The sequence below is a fragment of the Siphateles boraxobius genome, unplaced genomic scaffold (assembly GCF_051911475.1).
Source record: "Siphateles boraxobius isolate OS27281-9 unplaced genomic scaffold, OSU_SipBor_1 130, whole genome shotgun sequence".
NCBI classification, from domain to species: domain Eukaryota; kingdom Metazoa; phylum Chordata; class Actinopteri; order Cypriniformes; family Leuciscidae; genus Siphateles; species Siphateles boraxobius.
In genome coordinates, this window is record NW_027508734.1 from 32,343,516 (window position 1) to 32,371,030 (window position 27,515).

Below are 27,515 nucleotides of genomic sequence, written 5' to 3' on the forward strand. Positions count from 1 at the left end.
CGAACTCTGACTTTATTTTCTCCATATTTGTCAGCTGCACACCGTTGTCAGTCGTTTTGTCTGTACTTTGTGTTTTCACTATACTGTCAATCGCCAGTATGTTCTCATACTGCACTTTGATCAATTTCATGGCTTCACTAGCCTTTCTTCCCAGTAGCGGGATCCTGTCCTCCTGGTCCACCACTTGAAACTCAAGTCTGTATAGTTTCTCATTTCTCGGATTTCGGAGTTTGACATTACATTTTCCAAGTGGGCGTAATCTGCTTTTGTTGTACATGACAAGTACTTTCTCTGTGTGATCCAATTGTATATTTGGGTTCAACAGTTGCATTGGGATAACATTACAGGTAGCACCACAGTCTATCTGAAAGTTAACTAACTTTTTGTCCAACAACATCCCTGCAAAGAGATGTTGACTTTTGCTGTGTGCTTCTTTCACCTGATTTATTGTCTCTTGGTTTTCTTTGATGTCTGTTATTGTCATGATGTCCTCACACGATTCACTTGACTCTGAAATTGTGTGTACCGGTCTGCCTTTCTTGTTTTTCTCAAACTTTGACTTGCATTTTGCCGCAAAGTGGTTCTCTTTCCCACATTTCTTACACTTCTTTCCATAGGCCGGACATTTGTGTTTATTTTTCTCATGTGTGTTGCCACAAAAGTTACAGTTAATCTCCTCCTTTTTGTCTCTCCTTGGATTTGTCTTCATTGCATGTATTTCTTCCACCGTTTTACCTTGTATGGTTTTGCTGTTCTCTTTTGACAGTTCAGTAGCTCTGCATATTTGCATGCACTTATCCAGCGTTAAGTTGTCTTCCCTTAACAGTCTTTCCCTCATCGCAGGGCTCTGTGTACCACACACAATGCGGTCTCTTATTAGTGAGTCCTTAATGTCACCAAAATTGCATGTGCTGGCCAATACTCTCAAATCTGTGACATATCTGTCAATATTTTCGTCTTGACCTTGGTCTCTAACAAAAAACTTATATCGCTCAACAGTCTCATTCAGTTGCGGATTGCAATGTTTATCAAACTGCGTCATCATTGTACTCACTGTCCTCCTTGCCGATGTATCACCGCTTGTCAGCGTGTCTAAAAGTTCCCTCCCTCTCTCTCCGAGGAGGTAATTAAACAACTTAACTTTAGTTGTCTCCTCTGCATCGGGCATCGTGAGGTCCGTATACAGCGTAAACTCCTCCTTCCAACTTTTCCAAGTTTTCGCTAAGTTGGCGGTATCCAAACAAAGTATTGGAGGCGGCCTGAGACCATCCATCGCGACGTCTGGCGCTCTTTTCTGCTCCCGCTTCGGCTCCGTAAACACTGGGCTGTCCCTTGCTCGAGCTCGCGGGCTAGGCTAACTACAACAAGCTAGCGGCACTTTTTCAGTCTTCACGGCTCGGTACTAACTTCGGCTGAATTCACGACCGCTGCCACCATGTTTCATACTGTTCTGTTATTGTCAACTATACAGAATGGACGATTAAAGCAGTATCATTGCTTACTTTATTCATTACATGTGCATCACAGCATTACAAGTGCCATAGCCTAGCTCTCTGTCTGTACGTCACCCAAATCCGTCCGTGCGTCACTCCAATCTGTCCCCTTGGGAACATGACAGGAAAACTAACAATCCACTTGTTACACTGTATACTAGGCAGTAGGTAATTAAAATAGGTTTAATTTAGGTTATTTTAAGGAAAATGGTTCAGTGCTGTATTGTGAACTTCTGTAATCGGTCTCACGATCGACAGGGCAAACGCATCATAAATCATGTTAGTTTTCATCATTTTCCTATTTGGAAAAAAACACAAGGAGACTTGGTGTCTGAAATTACAAAGAGACGTCGGATGGCTTGGGTCGACGCTGTGAGGAGGAAAACCATCACCTTCGATAATATTTTCAAATATATGCTTGTTTGCTCACGGCACTTTCACAAAGGTATTATTATCAAAGCTGTGGTCTTTTTGCTTTGTTGTCAACTCCGTTAGCATTGCGGCTAATCACGATTAGCCGTTAGGCTAAAGGCTAACTGATATTTTTTATAACATGGTCAATAGATTTTCAGCTGCCAGAGTCAACTAGCTAGCTACATTTACATTGAATGTATTCATTTAGCAGTTAACTAAAGTTCTGCAGTTCAGATTAAAGCAGTACGTACGTTACTGTGTTTTGGGAGCAAGCTGTTAAATATAAAAATACTGATGTAGCTGTTAGCCAAATCAGCATATCAATTCTCGATTAGCAATGTCACCTCATTTATTCATCTAGATTTTGGTGAGTAATTAGGCTACTCCTGAAGTGTAACAAACCCGCATAGACAAGCTTCATAGCTCACATAATCTGACAAGTTTGTGTGTGTCACCACTGATGCTTGGTTAACATTAACGTTACCTTAGTGCGAACGATTGTTTTCTCCGTGTTTACGTTGTAGATCTGCAGATCTTGCACCCATCCATTTGTGAACTGCAATATCAGGGAAACTGAGGCTTGGTAAACTTTCATATTTATTAAGCTACACCATACTTGGCTTCATTACTAGGTTTTCAGTATACGGTAGGCTATACGACAATTCACCATGACGTCACAACAATAATAGACATTCTTCCGTGTGGCAAAAGCCGAAGCCTTCCTATGGCAACACTAGTAAATTGCTTGGGAGACTAGGGCTGGGTATTGTTAGGAATTTCACAATTCGATTCGATTCCGATTCGATTCCATATTGATTTATTAGCTTCGATATCGATTCAATAATTACTAAATACACAAGTAATTAAGTACCTGAGTATATTTTTAAATAATGTGTGCAGTATTGCCAATGTTTAAGAACAAATTGACCCCAGCATGTTTCCTGTCATGGTTTATTTAGCAGAACAAACTGTACAATATTGTACATGTTGAATACAAACCACAACTGTAACAAACAGGTGCTTTATTAACGCCTCTAAAGTGCATGTAACTGTAATAGAAAGTATATTTCTTTCTTCCTATACATTGAAGTTATAAAAGAAATGTAAACAGAAACACAAAATGTGCATACTCATAAAAAAAATGCACTTTTGCACACACGCAAGGACTCTTCATCTCTATCGTGCTCGCACTACGCAGTTTGGAGCTCGCGAGCTCTAGATTTCGGGAGATTTGAACTAATTGCGTACATCGGGGAGCCGCTATAAATATGCGGGAGACTCCCAGAGACTTATTGTTGTTCTTATTATCATTTAGGGGGGCTTAGGAACATTTTGGGGTAGCTTCAGCCCCCCTAAAATAGGCCTAACGACGTCCCTGGTTGGTGGTGCAGGCTTTGACGGAGTGCAGCTACTGTCCGTCATCTTGCTGTTTTGGTAAAACGCGTCTTGTACAACGCTGAACGCTCTCAGTAGAGTGTTGCCCACAGCGCCGCAACTGGCCGGTGCCCTGAATCGATTCATAGGATTTGATGAATCGATATTGAATTGAGAAACAAATAATTGCAATGCTTGTCACGTGACACAGCGCAACCACAACACAGCGCTGAATGAATGATGATCTGCTTTTATGTAATTTTTCCTTTTTTATTAAAAATATACACAAATGTATTAGCTAGCCTATAGCATGAAACACTGATATTCCGATTGCCAAATATGTGCTAGTGGATGTGTTTTGTTGTTTAAACACCTTTATAACGATCGCGTTAGTTGAGCTGTATGCGCAATGGGCGGCGCCATGTTAGTTTGTTTCACAGTTCAGAGAATCGGATCTGTTGGATTTACAACACGTCAATTCCTCCACTTCTCACGAAATACATGAAATTAAGTGGCCGGTGAACTGGGAGAAGAATAGGGTAAAATGTAAAGCTACTTACACAATGTGTATCTGATATGAATAAAAGTGTTGTCTTATTATAATGGAAAGGATTATTATTGCCGCTTCCATAGACATCAGTGTGTATTTTACAAACTCAAAATCATTGTTTTGCTAGTACTTATGTGTATTTAAGTGTCTGAAACCTAAAATAAACATTATGTGGTTGGAACACTCAATAGTTGTGATATATGACAGCACTGAGTGCGTCCTTTTCTGGCTCAGCACCAGTCAAAGCGAGAAAGCACGTTTGAATTTAGCAGTTGATCACGTGATGCACTGACCGTTCTAATCACACCAGTGTGATCGTACGCTCCAGGGACTAGCCAAGATTGATCAGACCGGTGTGATCGTACGTGCGAAAGGGTTAACATGATCATTAGAGCTTAGATTCTCGAACTTGACCCGACCGATATTTCCCGTCACTAGCTATCCTCAGGCCAGGCCGGAGCTATCCTCAGGCCGGGCCGGGCCGGGTCTTTGATCTAGAGACGTGCACTCCCAACGCAAAAGAGTGCGGCGCGGGACTAGATTTGATGGCAGAGTGCGAGCGCGGGCGGTAATGCACTCACTCTGTGTGTGCGGGTTGTGGGGAGAATAAAACAATTCGCGGGACTCCCGCAAACTAGAAATATCTATAAATAAAACATATAAAAACTAATACATTTTTATTCATCTGTTGCAGAAAAGCAACAAGAACAACTAAAACAAAATAGAAATGATTTACAGGCCAGAGTTTCTTTTTATAACATGTTTGCAGCGTTGAGCGATATAGCCAATCACAGACATATGTGTTGATTTCTTGAACGCAATGGCCAATCAGAAGCATTTAAGATAGACTCCCCTCACTGCTCAAAACTGACTTTTTGTTCAGAACTGAATTCTGTGTGCTGGCAAATCCTCTAATTATAACAAACAAAGTGTATATATTATGAAAGATTCATTGTGCAGTCAGCTTCATTGATAATAACAGAGATGTGTGAGATCGCGATAAACTGGGTAGCGCACATTGCGCTTATTCAGTCATGCCAAACCATGCACGCAGTAGCCTACTTGCTTTTATGTTATAACAGTGGTTTGTGTGTTAATGCTTTAATAACAAATAATTTATCAGGAGCATTTATGCTGATGTGTATGATGGCGACACGTAGGCTAACTTGAAAGTATTTGGAGGCACAGCAAAAAAGTCTATTTGCGGGCTTTTGCGGGCGAGAGCGGAACAAAACAAATGTTGCGGGCGGGAGAAAGTAACATAGAAAGTAGTTGAGAACGTCAGTTATAACGACCCACGTATTAAAATTGGTTGGGTTTAAATCGGGCTCGTACTCATAATTACAGTTAATGTGTCGGGCCGGAAAGCGCAAAGACGACGACATGCACTACTTTTGACGATGTCCACTCGCGTTAACCTCCTCACCCACAGGTTCCGCTGGATAGATTTACTTTTTTCTGAAGGAAATCAATAAAAGCCTACACCTTTTGCTATCTGGCGGCGCAAACCCAAACACAATACGTTTTCGCCATTGTTTCAACTTTGATCAACAACAATGATTTTAACTAGGCTATGTAACTGTTTACAGTAGCCAGCTGGATCTCTTTAGTTGGTCAGAGCCGCTCGCGTATTATCTTGGTGCCTATTGTTTACAAACATTCTGAAATGCCCTATAGCCTACTTTTTTTTTGTCATGGTCCATAACTCTTTCTCGTGCCGGTGGAGACCGGCCGACAACACTATTACCTAATTTCAAACCGGCTTTAGCGTTGCCTCTAAAATGGTCGCCGTTACCCACAATGCACCGTTCCATAAGGTCTACGCCCGAGCTCTTTTGCTTCAATGCAGCAAGCCCGCCGTTATTTGTTGCGTTGTGACGTGCATGTTCAATTAAGCCAGATATGTGCATATTTTGCGCAATACGCTGTGTTTAATATTATGATGACTCACGAGTTGAGTATTTGTGCTAAATCTGCACAAATTTGGCTTGCACGAACTTCCCCAACACAATGAGTAACCATTAAGTAACTGCCAAATTGGCTGATGATTTGACAGCATTACCCGACACAGTTGATTTTTACCCGCATTTGGGGTGTTGGCGAGTGTTAAAGGGTTAGTTCACCCAAAAATGAAAATTAAGTCATTAATTGAGTACCCCATGCTTTACCAACCCCGTAAGACCTTCGTTCATCTTCGGAACACAAATGAAGATATTTTTGATTAAATCTGAGAGGTGGATCACTGCTACATAGGCTGCCTAAGGGAATGAAACTTGACGGCCCAGAAAGTCATTAAAGAACATGTTTAAATATTCCATGTGCCTACAGTGGATCAACTATAAGTTTATCAAGCGACGAGACTACTTTTTTTCCGAAAAAAAAACAAACATAAATAACGAGTTTATTCGACTATTCCTTTTCTTCCTTGTGGGCCTGAGACGAGAGTTCAAGAGATTTCCACGACGCATGCGCGAGAACTGAGAAGAGGACGTTCTTCTTCTAATACTTCTTGTTCAGTTCTCGCGCATGCGTCGAACGTTCAAGCGCATGCGTCGAACGTTCAAGCAGTTAGGCTAAGCAGCACTCTAGTAACGTAACATGATTTAAGTGTTTATATAGCCTATAAAGTTATGAAACTTAATTTTCCCCTTAACCAAAATCGATTTGCTGTGGAACAAGTAATAGATTAATAAAACCAAAGACTGCCCGTTTGATATTCCCTAAATTAATATCTCATGTTTAACCACTATAGCCTACACAAGAGCCATCTGAAAATTCGAGATATATTCAGCTGCAGACCCGCAGCACCACCAGTTTCAGAACCCCAGCGCCAGAACCCCAGCGCCAGAACCGGAAGTGAGGGAGGGGCGGAATTATTATTATTGCATTGTAGTTATTTTTGCAAGAATGTAAGGACAAAATGGGCCAGAGAGTGAGTTCCTCATTTGATACATTGTAAGTTAAATTTATACAGGATTGTTGTGATAAAATGGGCCTAGTGGTGAATTTGTCATTTGTTGTATACATTTTTATTATTTCTTTTAAACAATGCCGAATTTTCTCTCTCTTTTTTAGATTTTTGACATTATTGTTTTACATAAAGAAAAATGCATGCTGCACATGTTCTTGTGAAATAAAGTATATTTTATATATAATGCCCATACGTTTTTTTTTATTAAACAATCAAAACCAGGCATTACAAATTCATATTAACAATACATACCTTCAAAATCAAAACAATTTAAATTTTTTGAAAACACAATAAATTTAAAAACAGAACATAAAATATCACAGAGGTCTAATCAGTTATCAAATTGTGTATAATTTTGAAAACCTCCAAGGCTTGTCTTGTTTTTATATCTTTCAAAGCTTTCTTATACAGAGTTAACTCCTTCATAAAAAAACAAAAACAAAGGTCTTACCTTCATAAATCTACACTTATGTATAAACTGCTTAGCTAAAATAATTAAACTGTTATACATTAAAATGCCCATAAGTTGCAAGCATTATTTTTTACCATCATGATCAGGAAGTAACTCTCATAATACAATGAAACGGATAACTATATCCAATTATATTACACAAAATCAATGTTTTAATATGCTTATTGTACCTTAATGTATCATTATAACATACGTATAAAGTTTGACGTTTCGTGTGGGCCGTTTCGTGTCTAAGCAAATTACGCTCCAAAACGTTAGGTGGCGTTACTCGGTTTAGAATGTAAGTTCTGCCTCTCACTTCCGGTCCTGGCGCTGGTGTTAGAACGTAAGCTCCGCCCCTTACTTCCGGTTCTGGCGCTGGGGTTCTGAAACTGGTGGTGCTGCGGGTCTTCAGCTGGATACTATAGGAAAATTCCAGAAGGACTGGCTGAGATGACTCTATTCTCTGTGGGAACATGAGCACTGAACGGCCGCTGACAGCCTGGAGCTCGCATCTGCGAAAGCGTCTAAACAGATTTTAAATAGGCACTATATGATTATATATTAGTCACATTTGAGGTCTAAATAACTACATTCTCGCCTAAAAAAGCTAACATTACATTTTCCCAAGCTCGAAGAACGTGCCAGAAGGAGTGATGAACACGATCACGCAGTCTAGAGCTCCTTCCACGAGAAGGCTCTACGCGTCTAAATGGTCGGTGTTCTCCGGATGGTGCACCGACAGAGGTCTGGACCCACGGACATGCGGGGTGGCGCATCTGCTCACCTTCCTACAAGAGCTGTTGGATAAGGGGAGGTCCCCATCCACGCTCAAAGTATACGTGGCGGCCGTGGCAGCGTTCGCAGAATCGACATAGTTGGTCATGACATGAGTTGGTCATCCGCTTCCTTAGAGGAGCTAGAAGGATGAACCCACCACGCCCCCCGTCGGTTCCTATGTGGGATCTTTCATTGGTCCTCGAGGCCCTGAAAGCCTTTCCATTTGAACCACTAGACTCCGTGGGGTTGAAATGTCTATCACTGAAAACCGTCTTTCTGACTGCACTGTCGTCAGTAATACGTGTGGGGGACCTGCATGCGCTGTCTGTCAGCTCGTCGTGTCTTGAGTTCGGGCCGAATGCGCATTACGCGCTCCGCCTCCTTCAGGCGTTCAGAACAGCTCTTTGTTTCGTTTGGTGGGCGCACCAAGGGTCTCGCCTACTCGAAACAGAGCCTGTCCAGATGGATAGTGGACACTATAGCAGCTGCTTACGCGTCAAAAGGCCTGCAATGCCCTCTGGGCATCAGTGCTCATTCTACGAGAGGCGTGGCCTCGTCGTGGGCATGGTCCAGTGGGATTTCTATCCACGACATATGTGTAACGGTGGGCTGGAGCTCTCTGTCTACCTTTGTCAGGTTTTATAACCTAGAAATTCCTGCCTTGCAGGCTAAACTTTTTTCAGTTTGAAGGAGAGGTGTATTCTACCCAGATCTTCCTGCTCAGATCACTCTCACGTGACTCAGCTCTCCTGGTTGAGCTGCACTAGTAGGGTATGTGCCATGTGCCTATACAGACCGGCGCGCTGCTCTGTATTCCCTATGTGTGCTTATGTACAAGTAATGGCCTGCGTGGCTGGCCACCTTATTTTTTCCACTTATGGGGTTCCCCTGAAAGTTCGGGGTCTCATGGTGGATGCTTGGCGCGCACGGCGTTGACAAAGTGTTCCCGTAGCGTAAGCTAAACTTACGCAATACGAGAGAACCTCTCGTAAGAGAACGATACTCGGTTACTTACGTAACCTCGGTTCTCTCTAGATAGGGAACGAGTATTGCGTAACCGGCCGTGCTCGCGCCACGAGTGACTTCACTTCAGTCGACGAAAAACCAGAGATGTCAGCCTACAGCCCCTACTTTTATACGCTAAGCCACGCCCATTCCGGCGGGCTGTGACGCTATGAAGGCGCGGGCGCCCTTCATTGGGCGTGACATCACGCCGGGCTCACTGTAGGCTGCAGCAGTTGCCCGCAGGGCAGCCAATTAACACGCGAGATGGCCTGCTCTAGGTCTGCTAGCTGCTGCACTGCGTTGACAATGAATACAAAATTAAGGATAATTTTTTGGCTTCAATATCTCGAGAAGATTAATCTTTCCCGTAGCGTAAGCCAAACTTACGCAATACTCGTTCCCTCTCTAGAGAGAACCGAGGTTAAGTTAGTAACCGAGTATCGTTTTATATAGTTATGTTTTGTTTTGTTTTTTTGGCCAAATTGGTTTGGAACAGTTGTTGAATAAACAACTGAACTGACAAATTATGCCTGCCTATATGTTTGATTGACAATTTTATTGATCACTGAGATAGCATTGACTTGGAATTAAGTTGGTTCAAAATAAAAATTAAATTAGAAAAAGTAGCTTAGATGTAGTAAACTACTTTTGCCATATTGCTGTAGCTTAGCTTGCTACATTTCCCAGGGTGGTAGCTTCAGTGTAGTGAAGCTACATTTAATGTAGAGTAACTGCTAGCTTAGCTCACTACATTTTCTTAGTAGCTTGCCCAACACTGGTTGTGTTAAGCCTAATAGATGTTTAAAATAATGGCTTTCATTTATAGGCCTTCTGTTATGTTTCATCCCAAGAAATTGAGGAAAAAAAACATTTAAAGGGGTGGTTGATTGCGATTTCACTTTTTTTATTTTAAATAGTGTGTAATGTTGCTGTTGGTGCATGAACAGTATCTGCAAAGTTGCTGCGCTGAAAGTTCAACGTAAGCAGAGATATCGTCTTTTAAAAATCAGGAAGTTTAATGCCTACAAAAATACTTCCCGGGTTTTATACGTAACTAACCCATAATCAACCCCTCCCTCCGGAGTATTTAAAAAAGGCGGCATGGCCATATTTCTGTGGCTTTGTTGAAGAGGAAGAGTTATAGTGGAGAGCAGTAGCCATGCCGTCGAAAGTGTGTTATTTTCACCCAGCTGTCAGGTCTTCTGTATCCGGGCTTCCTACGGACGCTAGTTCGTCAACAATGGTTACAATTTATGTTTGATTATGTTCCAGAAAATTACAATCGTAATTTAGCTCTCTGTGCTGCACATTTTACGGAAGACAGCTTCCAGAATCTCCACAAATTCAATGTCAGATTCAACAACAAACTGTTACTAAAGCATGAAGCAGTTCCAACTTTGAAACCAGAGGCAGCAGTTGTTGGGCCACAACCAGTAAGTAAGACTTAATAATTTTAAATGTATTTGCATGTATAATTTTAGACGTAATGCTTTTGTTTTTATCAAGGACGTAACGTTAAACAAATGCCAGCGCTGGCTTTAGTAGCCACTTAGTTATGCTATTTTGTGTGTCTATGACAAACGCATACAAACATTTTGGACCTGAATTTGTAATTATGTACTAATTTTGAAAAATGAATTTTCCATGTATACTTTATGACGTAATTTTTCGATTTGATCAAGAACGTAAACCAATGCCAACGCTGTTTGTAACTAGTTAGTTCTTTGCTATTTTGTGTGTATAAGACAAACGTGTATAAAGTTCAAAAAATTATATGTAATCGCAACAGCAAACTTCAGCTGCTGTTATCAGATGTTTTCACGTTCTGTTGGCATTTTAACACAGTTGCCACATGTACACCTAAAGAAAAAAATACACCGGGTAAACTAAGTTTTGTGAATAGATAAACGGTTGTTCATTATATCGACAAAACTATAACTTTAAAAAACAGTATTACTCAGTCATTTGTTCAGTTATATTAAACATTTAATCAGGAGGAAACCATATCTCAAAAGCTAACAAACAACAGTAGCATTTTCAAGTAACAGCATATCAAAATTCTTATATAGTAATAGTAGAATAGAATAATAATAATGATTCAAAAATGTACGATTCAGAACGTTTTGTAAGAGCCGTGTTTGGGGAGGTTCTGCTTGACTCTCTTCATTGCCGCTTTCTGGGTCTGATTCTGGCTCAAGCTGATACGCAGTATTGACACCATTATTTACATTTGACCGGAGCACATGCAGCTTTCGCCTGTAAAGGTAATGGGCGTGAAGTTTTCGGACTACGTGCACTACGCAGTTTAGCCAATTGCAACATACCAGCCCAACTAACCAATCTGAGCCCATTGCCTGTTTCTGAGGGAGTGGTTTCATAGAATCAGGAAGTCAACCGGTCGTTCAAATGACGAATGAAATTTATGAAAAATAAGGCATTAAAAAAAAAAACCACGAAGACATGTTATATTGCACCCCATAAACACAGTCATGCAAAGAAAAAAAGCAGTAAACCACCCCTTTAATAGAGATATCATTAGCAGTATTGTGTTCTGATATGCTTAAATACCTATTTTTAAATTGCCAAGGACGTGCAATTTACCTGAACAAAAAACATTAAATCTGTAGGTATAGAGGAATATGTTATGCAATGCAATCATTGCCCCTGTTCACATCCACTTACATTTTCAATAAATACTGCCTATTTGATTGCATTTATTGTGATTTTATTGCCTTGATTAACTAGTATAGCACAAAGAGCTGCTTTGAAAGAAGTTACCAATTTATCTTCAATGAGGGTGTGCACTGGCACAGTGAACTGAAGTCTTAGAGCTGTATGTGGGGAGATGCAACTCATTTGATTCCAACCACAAATAAAAATAAAAACAAAAACAAATTCTGAGCCTGTGAGGTAGGCCTATATGTGCTCATATCTATGCATTTGAGTGGCCAAGTATCCAAAGCGCTCTTTGAAATGAATCACTCCAGTTATTCTGCCTTCTGAGCCTGTTTATTCTAGTTGGGGAAAAAGTCTAGCCAATCTGTTTTAGAAGATCAGCCTCAGTCCCTTAGGCTCAATTCGATTGGATATATTTAAAGCTATACATCCTGTATGCAGTGTGTGCATTCTTATATATCAATGGCTTTCAGAGACCCAGGTGCTCTTTGCTGTTCACAATTTTCCTCTCTGCAGGATTAACTCAATAATATGCCCTCGCTCCAGGAGCTGGGGCTGGTATTGTCGTCTGACATTTTCAGCTGTCTGCGGGTCTCCAAGATGTGGATCGTGTACCTTAGACTGTAAACTGGGTCAAACAATCCCAGTGTCGATCAATACCCTAAAGACAGACTTAACAGGCCCAGCACTGCCAGACATAGCCAGCAAGCCAGCCTCTCTTGATCCAACAAGTGGCAGCCAACAGGAAAATAAAATGCCACAAATCTTACACAAGGTTAATGATATACCAGCCACATTAGGAAGACATCATAACACCTGTTTTCCGAAGATGATCACGCTTAAGCACACATCACTGTCGATCGAGAAGCAGGCAGTCTATTCGGTCTCTCTCTCTCTCTCTCTCTCTCTCTCTCTCTCTCTCTCTCTCTCTCTCTCTCTCTCTCTCTCTCTCTCTCTCTCTCTCTCTCTCTGTTCTACTGGTCTCTGGTGGCAGATGTTGCACCAAAGAGACGATTAAACACATCAGCATCCCCATGAAATGTGAATGAGGCAATGGCAACATTCTGCTGAGATTACAATGGTAGTCACATAACACCTTACTCATTTCTAACTTCCTTCACAAAATTACTGCAGCTGGATCCAATATTTTCCCCTGTTAAGGCTATGTGGCTATACATGGCATATATCACCGAAAGCTTTCTAATGTTGGGATTTAAAATGAAAATGCTTGTTATATGCTTGTTATATATAGGTTAAGTGACTAAAATGAAGGTCACACAAGACAAGATGTATCTCACAGGCCTTGTGTGTGAGTTTTTATTAATTCCATTGACAGCAAAAGGCTTGTTTCCATACAATGGGTTCTTGCAATGCTGAAATTACTAAAGATAGCACTTTACAATATGGTTAAATTTGTTGACATTAGTAACGTATTATGTATAGGCCTATGTATAATGAACAAACAATGGAAAACACTATACTGATTTTAATTATTTAGTTATAAATATACATACTATTTGTTAATTAAGTAATGTTTGTTCATGGTGTATGGAAATTGTAAAAAAAATGTGCAAAAATTTAAATCCCAGAAGGAAGTGTCCCATAAGAGGAAAAAGCAATACCAATATATAGTTAAAATTATCGTATAAAAATATTTTACAATTTAAGTCAATGGGATCCAGTCAGCGTTGCTTTGGACCCCACTGACTTTCATTGAATGGACCAAAACGAAAAAGACTGAGACTAGTAAGCACTATTAGTTGGGTTGCTGAGAATGATGCGAGTCTGGCTTAAACTTGTGTCATCCGCATGAGCATCAAAGCTCATTGTGCATTTGCTCATACTTCTAGCCTACAGCTCCAATGTGCATGGAAATGAGGGAGAAATGGTACAGGGAATTGACATGAGCTGGTTTCCAGCTTGTATTACAATGTCAGAGCATCTGCACTAATAACTAAATCACAACTTTGATGCATTTTATGTTTTGTTTTTTTAAATATATCATGTATTTTGATGTTCTGTGACATGAATGTGAGAGGCACATTTCACCTCACGCTAATCTTATACTCCCACCTTGTTCCAGGGGGTTAGACGACTTTACATAATTATGGATCACATTTTCCATATTTCCACTTCTGTGTATGTATTCAAATCTAAATGAGTGTATTCGGAAGTTTAAATTGATAAATGTAAATTTCATGGGACATCCAGTGCGAGTGAGTTTGCGGAATAGGAAACGGCATAAAAATCTCACCCTGAATCAACCTAGCATGCTGTGGTAATGATAAGGCTATTACCTTGTCTATGAAGAGACGCTGCCAATTCTGTCACCCAAAATTAGTGGAGAGCCAGTAACGTTCCCACATTTTTGTCGCTCTTGTTTGGAGAGGATTCAGGCTGTCAATAAGTATACCATAATAGTGTGGAAGTACTGCCAGTTCGAATAAAACAACAGAGAGATCAACTGAATGAAAGGTGACCTTGCCATAATTGAGATTCATCACAGGCATGGCAGGCTGTGGAGGGGAGAAACGAGAGCGAATGAAATAAAAGATGGAGAGAAAGAGAGAGAATAACACAACACAAATATGCATTGCCAATTTTATAGGAGAACGGCCAACTGTTGTTCGAATGCACGGCCTGAATGTCAATTCCAGGCTTAAAGCGCAAGTTTGCTTTTTCCATGTTTAGCTCCCTAAGTCTCTTCTTCTCTCTTTTTTTCTCTTATTGTGCAGGGCAGCATGTATAGAGAGACAAATTATGCCTTCCCTGCAGTAGAAAGAGCTTGGGGTAGGAGCTGTTCACTCTGTGGGAGAGATAACAGAGCTAAGCAATCCAGCAGTCAGACAGAAGATTTCACTTAATACGCCAACTTCAATCATGTTATTTCCTTATTTAAAATTCGGAGGGAATCAACCTCCTGTGCAGAGCTTCAAGGCAACAGACAGATGTAAGTAAGCTGGATGTCAGGGCATGAATAGGACTCAGTGGGACCTGGCTTACTCCGGGTGAGATTATGCTGCCTTTTCAGCGACGTACAATGGGCAGGTTTGAGTTTCAGCTGTATCCCATAACAGGGCCAAATAAAGGCCTCACTACAGTGTTGCCCGGCTCATGGCTGTGCCGTCCAAGCATGGTCAATGAACACAATTTGTTTGCTTGGATAGTTGTTAAACAGTTTTGTAACCCCCCCCCCCCCCCTCCCCCCTCATAATGGAATTGCAAATAAGAGGATAGATATAATTTACTGGAGGAGAAGGGGAGGAGGAGGGCTGCCAGAAGAATTTGTCAATGAGATGACGTGGTGTCTGCTGCTTATATAGTATGCTCGTAATGATGATTGACAGGACGGAATGTTTAGGCTCCTCCCACCTACGCTTTAAACTAATTTATTTTTGAAATATAGGCCTATGAATGGTCTATTTAGTTAGTTGGTAACACTTTACAACGTTTCATATATTAACATTAGTTTACTACATTGAGATTAACTAGGCAAAACAGATGGCCAAAAAAGAGGTGATTTGGCAAAACCAAATAAGAATAATTATTTCTGTTCCCAGGGATGACAGTAATTGCTTTTGTCAAATAGGGAAAAAAGTAATTGGTGACTTAGCTTAATTAAAGGTTATTCTTTAGACATGACTGTTAAAGACAAGACAATTAAAAGACCCATTATTCCATAATGAGATACATGCCATACAGTGTCTTCTGGGGACATGATGGACAAAATGGAATATGGAAATACAATGGAATACAGCTGTAATATTTAATAAAAATGTTAAAAACTCTTCATAAAATTTTAATGTGAATAATAAGTTTTTGTTGAATGACATTCTTTGTATATCACTAGAGATATTGAAAGTCTTCATTGTGAATTGCACAGTGACCAAAGGGACCTTTACTGTCCTATAATTAAATAGCTGACACCCTGTTACCCTAAGGATAAAAGAAGCGGCCCAGTTGGACATGATCGAGTGTCTCATAGTTTCCAAAAGGAGACACAGAGTGGCCCAGATTACGTCCCACCTGTCTCTCTCCTTCAGCAGTTAGCTCAAACCCATCCATTCTCTCCCACTATATATCTCTGTCTCAACATCTTCATGTGTCCCGCTCTGCTTGGCTCTAATGGATAGCTGCTTCAATCCCCAGGTGTGAGGAGGAGATGTAATTTTCCTCAGGTGTTTCTAATTGCCTATCATTTAGTATTTATGGCTCTGGATATTTATCACTTGCTTCTTTAGTACCAGGAGGGAGAAAGATCTCACACGTCCACCGCGTTATAGTGGCAGGATGAATATGTGGTGGATCTGCTTATACGTGACTGCTATGATATTCAGATAATCTTCATGAGTGATCACTTTATTCAGTGACAGTCATGGTTGTGAGCCTTCACTTTAGCAACCAGATTAAATAAGGTGTATCGTATGGCAACGAAGGATCTAATTAAACTTTCGAAAAATGAATGTTACTTGACTCTGATTTCAGCATATATAGATAAGATGATTGAAGAGCCTGACGTTGATACAGAAAATCCACACCATATATCTTCTGTACTGCTATTTGATACTTTTTTTCCAGTTTATTTTTTCAGTAATGGGCCTGTGAAGGCCAGTTGCAATTATGACCAAATCATTTATTAATAACATCAAACATGCATTTTTTATTTGTTAAATGAACGGCTGTCTAAAATGTTCTTCTCTCCCAAATGTGTTTCCTCATTATCGATTAAAGGAACTTTAAACCTTTTCCTTAATTCAATCTTTTACCCTAATTTAATTTGTTGTTGTGAGACTGATCTAATTTATTCCATCTAATTGCTGTCATCTGTTTGGAAACCCTTATTTTGCCCAGAATGAGGCTGGTGATACCTTTGCACAGTGGATTGCTATTAACAAATTGATTGGCTAGCAGAGTCAATTAATTTATGTCACTGAATTCATGTAACTGATTCATTTTATAATCCAGTCTTCAAAATGAGCAATACTGTAAATTTCCCTGCTTTAACAAAGAACAAAGAATCATTCATCTAACTGTATTTGCCTTAAAGTAACAAACAAGCTGATCACAGCTGGTACCCCTAAAGAATGAATTTAATGAGCTGCTACGTTTGTACTTTTTATGAGTCTGTTTTTCAAATTATTTCCTTTGCTTAATTACTTTTGAAGTAAAGGGCCTCAAAGTTAAAAGGCAGACATCTGGAAACACTGTACACACTCACCGCTGTGGTTGGACCAGGATTGCCCTGATCCACATGAATACACCTCTCTCTGATGTCAATGATTTCAAAAATGAAAATTCTGTCATCATTGGAATTTATGGAAGAAGGGAAATTTACATTATTGCTCATATTGAATATTGATGAATAAACATGAGTGAATTTTCTGTCATCATTTACTCACCCTCATGTCGTTACAAACCTGTATAACTTGCTTACCCATATACAGTATTTATGTTCCACAGAAGACAGAAAGTCATACAGGTTGGAATATCATGAGGGTGAGTAAATAATGACTGAATTTTCAACTATGTGTGAACCATCCCTTTAACATTATGTGGAAATCAAAAGCAGGGAGAGTTAAATCAACATCTCAAACTGAAGTTGCAATTACATGCTTTGCTAAACATGCAGTTTTAAAGTCTTGTGTTAACAAATGGACTGCATAATAACTTACTGTTTAGAGGTGGCAGTGATTACATATGAGCATTTAAGTGATAGCATAAATTAGTGATGGACCTACACTTTTTCCAGAACGAATCTGATACCGATACTTTAATATTTGGTACTTCCCGATACCAAGTACCGATACCTGTATTTTCACTGCATTTGTATGTCACGGTTCGTAAATTCATTGTTCCTTCTTGTCTCGTGTAGTTGTTGTTATGTGTGTGGGCGTGTGTTTTGTGGGCGTGACGGCTCGTTCCACTTGATCAGCGATCAGCTGATCATTCTCCTCTCCAGCTGCATCCTATCTGCTCTCCCATAAATACTCACCGCATTCTTCTCTCATTGTCAGATCATTGTTTGATGTCTCGTTCGTGTTTGGTCCTGTTCCAGTCGTCCTTGCTGTGTTGCGGTTGTTCCTGTCTTGGTCTCGTTTCCTGTTCCCGTTTGGATTACTCACTCTTCGTCACTTCTACACCCTGCACTTGGACTCTGACCATCTTGTCCCTGCGTCACCAAACGAACTTGAGACTGTTCATGATTATTCCTCATTAAACGAGTTACTTGCACTTTTGCTTCTGCCTCATTCATCATGACAGAACGATCTGACCGTCAAATGGAAGCAGCGAGTAGTTCGTCGGCGTTGGAGGACTTTGTCAACACCAGCATTAGACGCATGGACAACCAGGAAAGAGGTCTTAACGACACTACTCGGGCTGTGCAAGCTTTGGTGACGCAGGTGTCCGAGCTCACCCAGCAACTACAACTTCTGCAAGCTCCCACTGCGCCGCCCACACCGGCCGTTCCCCCCACACCCCCGGAGAACGTTCCACAGGCGGAGCCCCGTCTGCCTATACCACAGTCCTATGCTGTTGAGCCTAATTTTTGCAGAGCATTTTTGAATCTGTGTTCTATGCATTTTTCATTGCAGCCCAGGACCTTTGTCAACGAACAGGCTAAGGTAGCCTTTGTGCTCACGCTGCTCACGGGGAAGGCAGCGTTATGGGGGACGGCGGTGTGGGAGAACCAAGATCCCTGCTGCACCTCGTTCCAGACACTCGCCGCCGAAATGAAGAGGGTGTTCGACAGAGCCATCGCCGGAAAGGAGGCAGCTCGCATGCTCACCGAACTCAAGCAGGGCGAGAAATCGGTATCGGAATATTCTATCGAATTTAGAACCCTGGCGGCTGAGTGTCGGTGGAACGAGGAGGCGCAGTGGGACGTATTCCTGCATGGGTTGGCTGACCGCGTCCAGAAGGAGATTTATGCCCTGGACCTCCCCACTTCATTGAATGCCTTGGTGGACCTGGCCCTCCGAGTTGATGCACGCCTGATCAGAGTGGAACGGTGGAGACTGCCCAGCCGATCTCTAGAGGGTGCCGAGAGTCAGCGGTCCAGCGGCGGGGACGCGGTCAGCCCCGTCTACGATCACGAACCCATGCAGGTTGGGCGAGCTCGGCTTTCTCGGGAGGAGAAGGAAAGGCGGAGATCCCAAGGGCTTTGTCTGTACTGTGGAGCCTCGGGCCATTTCGCCTATAACTGCCCAGTAAAAGGCACAGCCCGGCAGTAAGTATGAGGCTACTGTCGGGTGGGATCTCCGCTGCGAAGACCTCATCTACATCTACACTCCTCCCGGGAAGACTAAGATGGTCTACTCACAATCACAATTGTCAAGCACTGGTGGACTCGGGAGCCAAAGGTAATTTTATGGACCGTTCGTTTGCACAGAGGTTTCAAGTTCCTATTTTTCCACTCACACACAAGATAGCAGTCCACGCACTCAACGGCCAAGATCTACCCACCATTTCTCTCATCACCGGACCCATCACGCTTATTACATCTGGCAATCACTCGGAAACTATTTCATTTTATGTATTGGACTCCCCTCTTGCACCCATCGTACTTGGACACCCATGGCTAATCAAACACAATCCTAAAATAGACTGGCAGCATAGAGCAGTATTGGAGTGGAGCAGTAAATGTCATGAGTCCTGTCTTGTGTCTGCTTGTTCGTCTGTTTCTGTTTCTGTCTTTCAGGAGGAGGCAATGGATTTATCTAACGTGCCCACGGAGTATCTAGACCTGAAGGAAGTGTTCAGTAAGTCTCGTGCGGCTTCTCTTCCTCCGCATCGTCCTTATGACTGTGCTATAGATTTACTGTCAGGTAAGTCTCCGCCTAAAGGCAAACTTTATTCGCTCTCTGTACCAGAGAGGGAGGCTATGGAGAAATATATTTCTGATTCTCTAGCAACGGGGTTCATCCGTCCTTCCTCATCTCCGGCGGGGGCGGGGTTCTTTTTTGTAAAGAAGAAGGATGGATCCCTGCGACCTTGTATTGACGACCGGGGGCTGAACAACATCACGGTAAAGAATACTTATCCTTTGCCGTTGATGTCTTCAGCTTTCGAGAGATTGCAGGGAGCGTCGGTCTTTACTAAATTGGACTTACGTAACGCTTATCATTTGGTCCGCATCAGGGAGGGGGATGAATGGAAGACTGCTTTTTACACCCCCAGGGGTCATTTTGAATATTTGGTTATGCCATTCGGGCTGTCCAACTCCCCAGCAGTCTTCCAGGCACTCGTCAACGACGTGCTGCGAGATATGGTTGATCAGTTCATATATGTTTACCTGGATGACATATTGATTTTTTCGTCTTCTCTCCAGGAACACGTGCAGCACGTTCGGCGAGTGCTTCAGAGGTTGCTAGAGAATGGGCTTTTTGTCAAGGCGGAGAAATGCGATTTTCATAAACAGTCTGTTCCTTTCCTAGGATACATTGTGTCGACTGAGGGTATACGTATGGATCCTGAGAAGGTTAAGGCTGTGGTGGATTGGCCAAGTCCAGATTCCCGTAAGGCCCTACTGAGGTTTCTGGGGTTTGCCAATTATTACCGGCGGTTTATTCGCAACTTCAGCCAACTAGCCTCGCCTCTGACCGCTTTGACCTCCCCCAGAACGATGTTCAGGTGGTCAGATGCAGCGGAAGCTGCGTTTGCCAAACTCAAAGACCGGTTTATTTCAGCCCCCATTCTCGTTTCCCCTGATACTTCACGTCAGTTCGTGGTGGAGGTCGACGCGTCAGAGGTGGGGGTAGGTGCAGTGATTTCCCAACATTCTCCCACAGACGACAGAATGCATCCATGCGCGTTTTTTTCCCGTCGTTTATCTCCTGCCGAACGCAACTATGACATTGGTAATAGAGAGTTGTTGGCAGTCAAGTTAGCGTTGGAGGAATGGCGTCACTGGTTAGAAGGGTCGGGGGTACCTTTTATCGTTTGGACCGATCACAAGAATCTGGAATACATTAAGACTGCCAAAAGATTGAACTCCAGGCAGGCTCGGTGGGCACTTTTTTTTGGACGTTTTGACTTTACTCTCTCGTACCGCCCAGGTTCCAAAAACGTTAAACCTGATTCTTTGTCACGCATTTTTGATCATTGCGAGCGCCCGTCTACTCCCGAGTGTATTTTACCTGAGACTCTGTTTGTCTCCACTCTAGTATGGGAGGTCGAATCGAAGGTCAGGAAGGCCTTAGAAGGGGTAACGCCTCCGCCCGGTTGCCCACCGAACCGTTTGTTCGTACCGGAGGGATTACGGTCTGACGTCATTCAATGGGGGCATTGTTCCAACGTGGCTTGTCATCCAGGAGTCAGTCGAACCAAGTTTTTGGTCAAGCAACGATTCTGGTGGCCACTTATGGCTCAGGATGTTCACGATTTTGTTTTGGCTTGCTCAGTTTGTGCCATTGGTAAGACTTCCAATCGTCCTCCTGATGGGTTACTTCAACCGCTGCCAGTCCCTTCGAGACCCTGGTCCCACATTGCGCTAGATTTTGTAACCGCCCTCCCCCCCTCTCAGGGAACACGGTAGTTTTGACCGTGGTGGACCGGTTCTCGAAGGCGGCCCATTTCATTCCCTTGCCCAAATTACCCTCAGCCAAGGAGACAGCGTTGACCGTCGTGGATCACGTCTTTCGCTTACATGGCCTCCCGACAGACGTGGTCTCCGACAGAGGACCCCAGTTTGTGTCAAGATTTTGGCGAGAATTTTGTAAGTTATTGGGGGCGACTGTCAGTCTGTCCTCTGGGTTTCATCCCCAGAGCAATGGTCAAACTGAGAGAGCCAACCAAGATTTAGAGAGAACATTACGATGTTTGGTCTCTAAGAATCCTTCCTCGTGGAGCCAACAACTGTCTATGGTGGAGTACGCCCACAATTCATTACCAGTGTCATCTACGGGCCTGTCTCCGTTTGAGTGTAGTGTAGGTTACCAGCCACCTATATTCCCTAGTCTGGAATCCGAAGTCGCGGTCCCCTCCGCCCACGCCTGCGTCCAGAGGTGTCATCACACTTGGACTAGAGCCCGAGAGACTCTACTCCAAGTGGGAGCACGCACCAAGGCCAAAGCCGATCGCCACCGGTCTAGGCCTCCCGCATACGTCGTTGGTCAAAAAATGTGGCTTTCTACCAAGAACATTCCTCTCCGATCCGTCTCTAATAAACTTGCTCCCAAATTTATCGGCCCGTTCACTGTCACCAAGATCATTAGCCCGGTGGCAGTCCGCCTCAAACTCCCTCCAATGTACAGGAGGATACATTCCGTCTTTCATGTGTCAAAAATAAAACCCATGTTTCGTTCTCATATTAATCCGCCAGTCCCGGTTCCCCCACCGCCGCCCCCCACCGAGACATTTTGGATCACTCTCTTATCGATGATTACAATCGACAGGTAAGGGAGTCTGGGAACGCCGGGAGGCGTTCCTAGGAGGGGGGGGTACTGTCACGGTTCGTAAATTCATTGTTCCTTCTTGTCTCGTGTAGTTGTTGTTATGTGTGTGGGCGTGTGTTTTGTGGGCGTGACGGCTCGTTCCACTTGATCAGCGATCAGCTGATCATTCTCCTCTCCAGCTGCATCCTATCTGCTCTCCCATAAATACTCACCGCATTCTTCTCTCATTGTCAGATCATTGTTTGATGTCTCGTTCGTGTTTGGTCCTGTTCCAGTCGTCCTTGCTGTGTTGCGGTTGTTCCTGTCTTGGTCTCGTTTCCTGTTCCCGTTTGGATTACTCACTCTTCGTCACTTCTACACCCTGCACTTGGACTCTGACCATCTTGTCCCTGCGTCACCAAACGAACTTGAGACTGTTCATGATTATTCCTCATTAAACGAGTTACTTGCACTTTTGCTTCTGCCTCATTCATCATGACATTGTAATTTTTAAATGTATTGGTTAGAGAAACCAAAATAATATAAACCATATTAGTTAGGTTAATTTGTTCAGCAAATATATATGTCCTTCAGTTATTTTCATGCTTAATTAAGCTTGCTAAAATGTATTGAATGAGATTGTGTTACTTTCACTGTTTGTTCATTCTATTGCTCTATCATATTTTATCTTTCATTTAATAGCACAGCATATTTAGAGCTGCTCCCGCAGGGTTCAGTGCTAAGGATTGGGTCAGTGGTTCAAATGTTTAGACACCAGTGAAATATCACTAAAACTACTAGCCTAATTAATTAAGTAAATTTAAACATTATTAAAGACAAGTAAACAGTCAGTAATACAATAAGAACAAATAATCAAATTACAAATAAATACAATAGAACAAAGAAAGGCTACAAATAAAATAAACAGTGTTTTAGAGTTTTTCGGGCAGGTCTAATTTTTTTCAAATACAGAAATTTGAATGAAGTAATCAAATGCAAAAAACACTGCATGTATATTACTGTGTACATTAAATATAGATGGATTTTTATAAAGTTACAAAAGGTTTTAAAGAGCAGTAAGTTCTTTAACTTACTCTGCTGTCTATTTAAGACTGAATGCACAGGTCTAATATGACTATAGTCGTGACTCATGCATACATATGTGTCACGGTCACCAGCTAGTCACCACCTCCTCATTACATTTCCCATCATCCTCCCTGGCCCTCATCTGCATGCACTACCCACTCACAGAGATCTCTGTCAACTGTCACCAATCTTCACTGGTCATCATCCAGCACTATATATCTGTCACGGGATGCACACAAAAAGGTAAGATCCAAATGCAGTGTTTATTTAGGGTAATCCATATTCATCGTTAGCCAGGCAAAGGTTCAAAATCCATAAAGCAGTCCATAAGCAAGAAACAAAACAAGACAAGAACTCTGAAGTGCAAACAGACATTAAGCAAGAACTCGACAACTAACACAGAAACAGACAGGGTATAAATAGACCAGTGCAAACAATGTGAGTGGGAACAGCTGTGTGTAATGATCAGTGATGAGTGACAGAACTGGATGATGGGAAATGTTGTACATGAGGAAATGTGACGATCAGGGAAAGAACCCAGGGAACAAACCAGACACTGTGACATAACCCCCCCTCTACGGAGCGGCTACCAGACGCTCCACGACAGCACTAAAACACGACAGAAGAGTTCAGGAGGGAGGTGGAACGGTGGAGGATCAGGGGGAGAGATGGTGGGCCAGGTCCGTGAAGGGAGACAGGAACAAGGGGTGAAGGCTTAACCGGGAACCAGTGCAAAACACCGAGTCCATCTGGCGGCCAGGGCGGTGAAGACCCCTCCGTCGGCCAAGGCGGTGAAGACCCTTCTGGCGGCCAGGGCGGTGAAGACCCTTCTGGCGGCCAGGGCGGTGAAGACCCTTCTGGCGGCCAGGGCGGTGAAGACCATTCAGGCGGCCAGGGCGGTGAAGACCCTTCAGGCTCAGGTACAGGCTCAGGTACAGCAGACACCGGCAGTGAAGACCCTTTGGGCGGCCAGGGCGGTGAAGACCCTTCAGGCGGCCAGGGCGGTGAAGACCCTTCCGGCGGCCAGGGCGGTGAAGACCCTTCGGGCGGCCAGGGCGGTGAAGACCCCTCGGGCAGCCAGGGCGGTGAAAACCCTTCGGGCGGCCAGAGCAGTGACTCAGGCGCAGGAACAGCATACACCGGCTCAGGAACGGCAGCCACCGGCTCAGGAACAGCAGACACCGGCTCAGGAACAGACCCTTCTGGCGGCCAGGGCGGTGAAGACCCTTCAGGCGGCCAGGGCGGTGAAGACCCTTCAGGCTCAGGTACAGGTACAGCAGACACCGGCAGTGAAGACCCTTTGGGCGGCCAGGGCGGTGAAGACCCTTCAGGCGGCCAGGGCGGTGAAGACCCTTCGGGCGGCCAGGGCGGTGAAGACCCTTCGGGCGGCCAGGGCGGTGAAGACCCCTCGGGCAGCCAGGGCGGTGAAAACCCTTCGGGCGGCCAGAGCAGTGACTCAGGCGCAGGAACAGCAGACACCGGCTCAGGAACGGCAGCCACCGGCTCAGGAACAGCAGACACCGGCTCAGGAACAGACCCTTCTGGCGGCCAGGGCGGTGAAGACCCTTCAGGCGGCCAGGGCGGTGAAGACCCTTCAGGCTCAGGTACAGGCTCAGGTACAGCAGACACCGGCAGTGAAGACCCTTTGGGCGGCCAGGGCGGTGAAGACCCTTCAGGCGGCCAGGGCGGTGAAGACCCTTCGGGCGGCCAGGGCGGTGAAGACCCCTCGGGCAGCCAGGGCGGTGAAAACCCTTCGGGCGGCCAGAGCAGTGACTTAGGCGCAGGAACAGCAGACACCGGCTCAGGAACGGCAGCCACCGGCTCAGGAACAGCAGACACCGGCTCAGGAACAGCAGACACCGGCTCAGGAACAGCAGACACCGGCTCAGGAACAGCAGTCACCGGCTCAGGAACAGCAGTCACCGGCTCAGGAACAGCAGTCACCGGCTCAGGAACAGCAGACACCGGCTCAGGTACAGCAGACACCGGCTCAGGTACAGCAGACACCGGCTCAGGTACAGCAGACACCGCCTCAGGAACAGAAACAAGAACTGTAACAGTCACAAGAACAGACACAAACACAGAAACAAACACTGGCTCTGGCGCTGGAACAGGTGCTGGCTCTGGAACAGACATTGGCTCCTGCTCTGGAACAGGCCTTGGCTCTGCCTCCGGCTCTGGAACAGGCACTGGCTCTGCCTCCGGCTCTGGAACAGCAGACACTGCCTCTGGCTCTGGAACAGGCACTGGCTCTGCCTCCGGCTCTGGAACAGCAGACACTGGCTCCGGCTCTGGAACAGCAGACACTGGCTCCGGCTCCGGCCCTGGAACAGACACTGGCTCCGGTCCTGGAACAGACACTGGCTCCGGCCCTGGAACAGACACTGGCTTCGGCCCTGGAACAGCAGACACGGACATGTCCAGGATCCGAGCCAGACGCTCCAGATAGTCCAGGTCCATGAAGGCAGACGGCACTGGCTCTGCCTCCGGCTCTGGAACGGGTACTGGCTCTGCCTCCGGCTCTGGAACGGGCGCTGGCTCTGCCTCCGGCTCTGGAACGGGCACTGGCTCTGCCTCTGGCTCTGGAACGGGCACTGGCTCTGCCTCCGGCTCTGGAACGGGCACTGGCTCTGCCTCCGGCTCTGGAACGGGCACTGGCTCTGCCTCCGGCTCTGGATCGGGCACTGGCTCTGCCTCCGGCTCCGGAACAGCAGACACTGGCTCCGGCTCTGGAACAGGAGACACTGGCTCCGGCTCTGGAACAGCAGACACGGGCATGTCCAGGATCCAAGCCAGATGCTCCAGATAGTCCAGGTCCATGAAGGCAGACAGAACGTGAACAATCTCTGACTGGGCAGACGGAACGTGAACAGTCTCTGACTGGGCAGACGGAACGTGAACAGTCTCTGACTGGGCAGACGGAACGTGAACAGTCTGTGACTGGGCAGACGGGACGTCAACAGTCTCTGACTGGGCAGACGGGACCTGCGGTGAAGAAGTCTCTGGGCTGGATGGGAACTGCGGTGATGGCCTTGTGCTGGGCGGAACCAGCGATGAGGGCTTTGTGCTGGACGGAACCCGTGGTGATGGCCTTGTGCTGGGCGGAACCAGCAAAGAGGGTTTTTTGCTGGATAGAACCCGCGGTGATGGCCTCGTGCTGGGCGGAACCCACGACGAGGGTCTTGTGCTGGACCAGACCAGCGGCTCTGGATCAGGAACATGGCAGGGCGGGGGACGGTGTCGTGGAATTTGTCGACCACCTCCTCCCCTGCAACCTCCCCGAGTTCCGGAGGACTTGGCCAGACGAGTCCCCTCGAACGACTCACCATCTCTAACGGAAGTTGTCACTGGAGATCTTGTCACCGCAGCTTCCTCAGTCTGATGGGCCTATAAAGTAAAACATTGAAAGATGTTTAACTGGGGCGCTTCCTCCCAGGTTTGCGAACCTCCTCTCCGTGGTCCCCTTCCTCCCCCATTCATAGGAGGAGGGTTATGGATTCCCGAACTGCTGGATCTATACATGGTCGAGTCCTTCTGTCACGGGATGCACACAAAAAGGTAAGATCCAAATGCAGTGTTTATTTAGGGTAATCCATATTCATCGTTAGCCAGGCAAAGGTTCAAAATCCATAAAGCAGTCCATAAGCAAGAAACAAAACAAGACAAGATCTCTGAAGTGCAAACAGACATTAAGCAAGGACTCGACAACTAACACAGAAACAGACAGGGTATAAATAGACCAGTGCAAACAATGTGAGTGGTGTGTAGTGATCAGTGATGAGTGACAGAACAGGATGATGGGAAATGTAGTACATGAGGAAATGTGACGATCAGGGAAAGAACCCAGGGAACAAACCAGACACTGTGACAATAACTCTTCCCACTGCAGTTCACCATTGTCTGGTCTAGACATTCCCTCAAAGAACCCTTACCCGACTCCTTACCCGACAGTACGATTCTTATTCAGTCACCTGCCTCTATCTTCATTTCTGGACCCGCAACAGATAAGACCATTACTCATCCAGATATCCATCCTGAACACTATATTCATCAGTTACTCACCTGCTTCCATCGTTGCTATCACATACTTCTGCAAATAAACCTGTTGATTACTTTACCTGTGTGAATCCTTCTGTTTCATGACAATATGTATATACTGTATGTGCACTTGAGATAAGACCGACTATGTTCTCTACGATACTCACCAAGACGAAAAAAATATTTTTTGTGTGAATTCCTCCGTACAAGCTCAAGACGTGAAAGAGAATTCAATTCAGTATTCACACGTTACTATATTTTTGTTTAATATTCCACTAATTAGATACATTTTCTTCATAGACAT

The 27,515-nt window shown here is 44.3% G+C and overlaps 1 long non-coding RNA gene across 1 annotated transcript in view; it reads right to left on the reverse strand.

The window, feature by feature from the left end:
- LOC143736629 (uncharacterized) overlaps positions 1 to 27,169 on the reverse strand; it is a 61,177-nt gene extending 34,008 nt beyond the window's left edge. The window contains exon 1 of the long non-coding RNA XR_013203517.1: positions 27,106 to 27,169. This is a non-coding gene — a long non-coding RNA (uncharacterized LOC143736629). The remainder of the gene's footprint in view (positions 1 to 27,105) is intronic.
- Between the last annotated feature and the right edge of the window lie 346 nt (positions 27,170 to 27,515).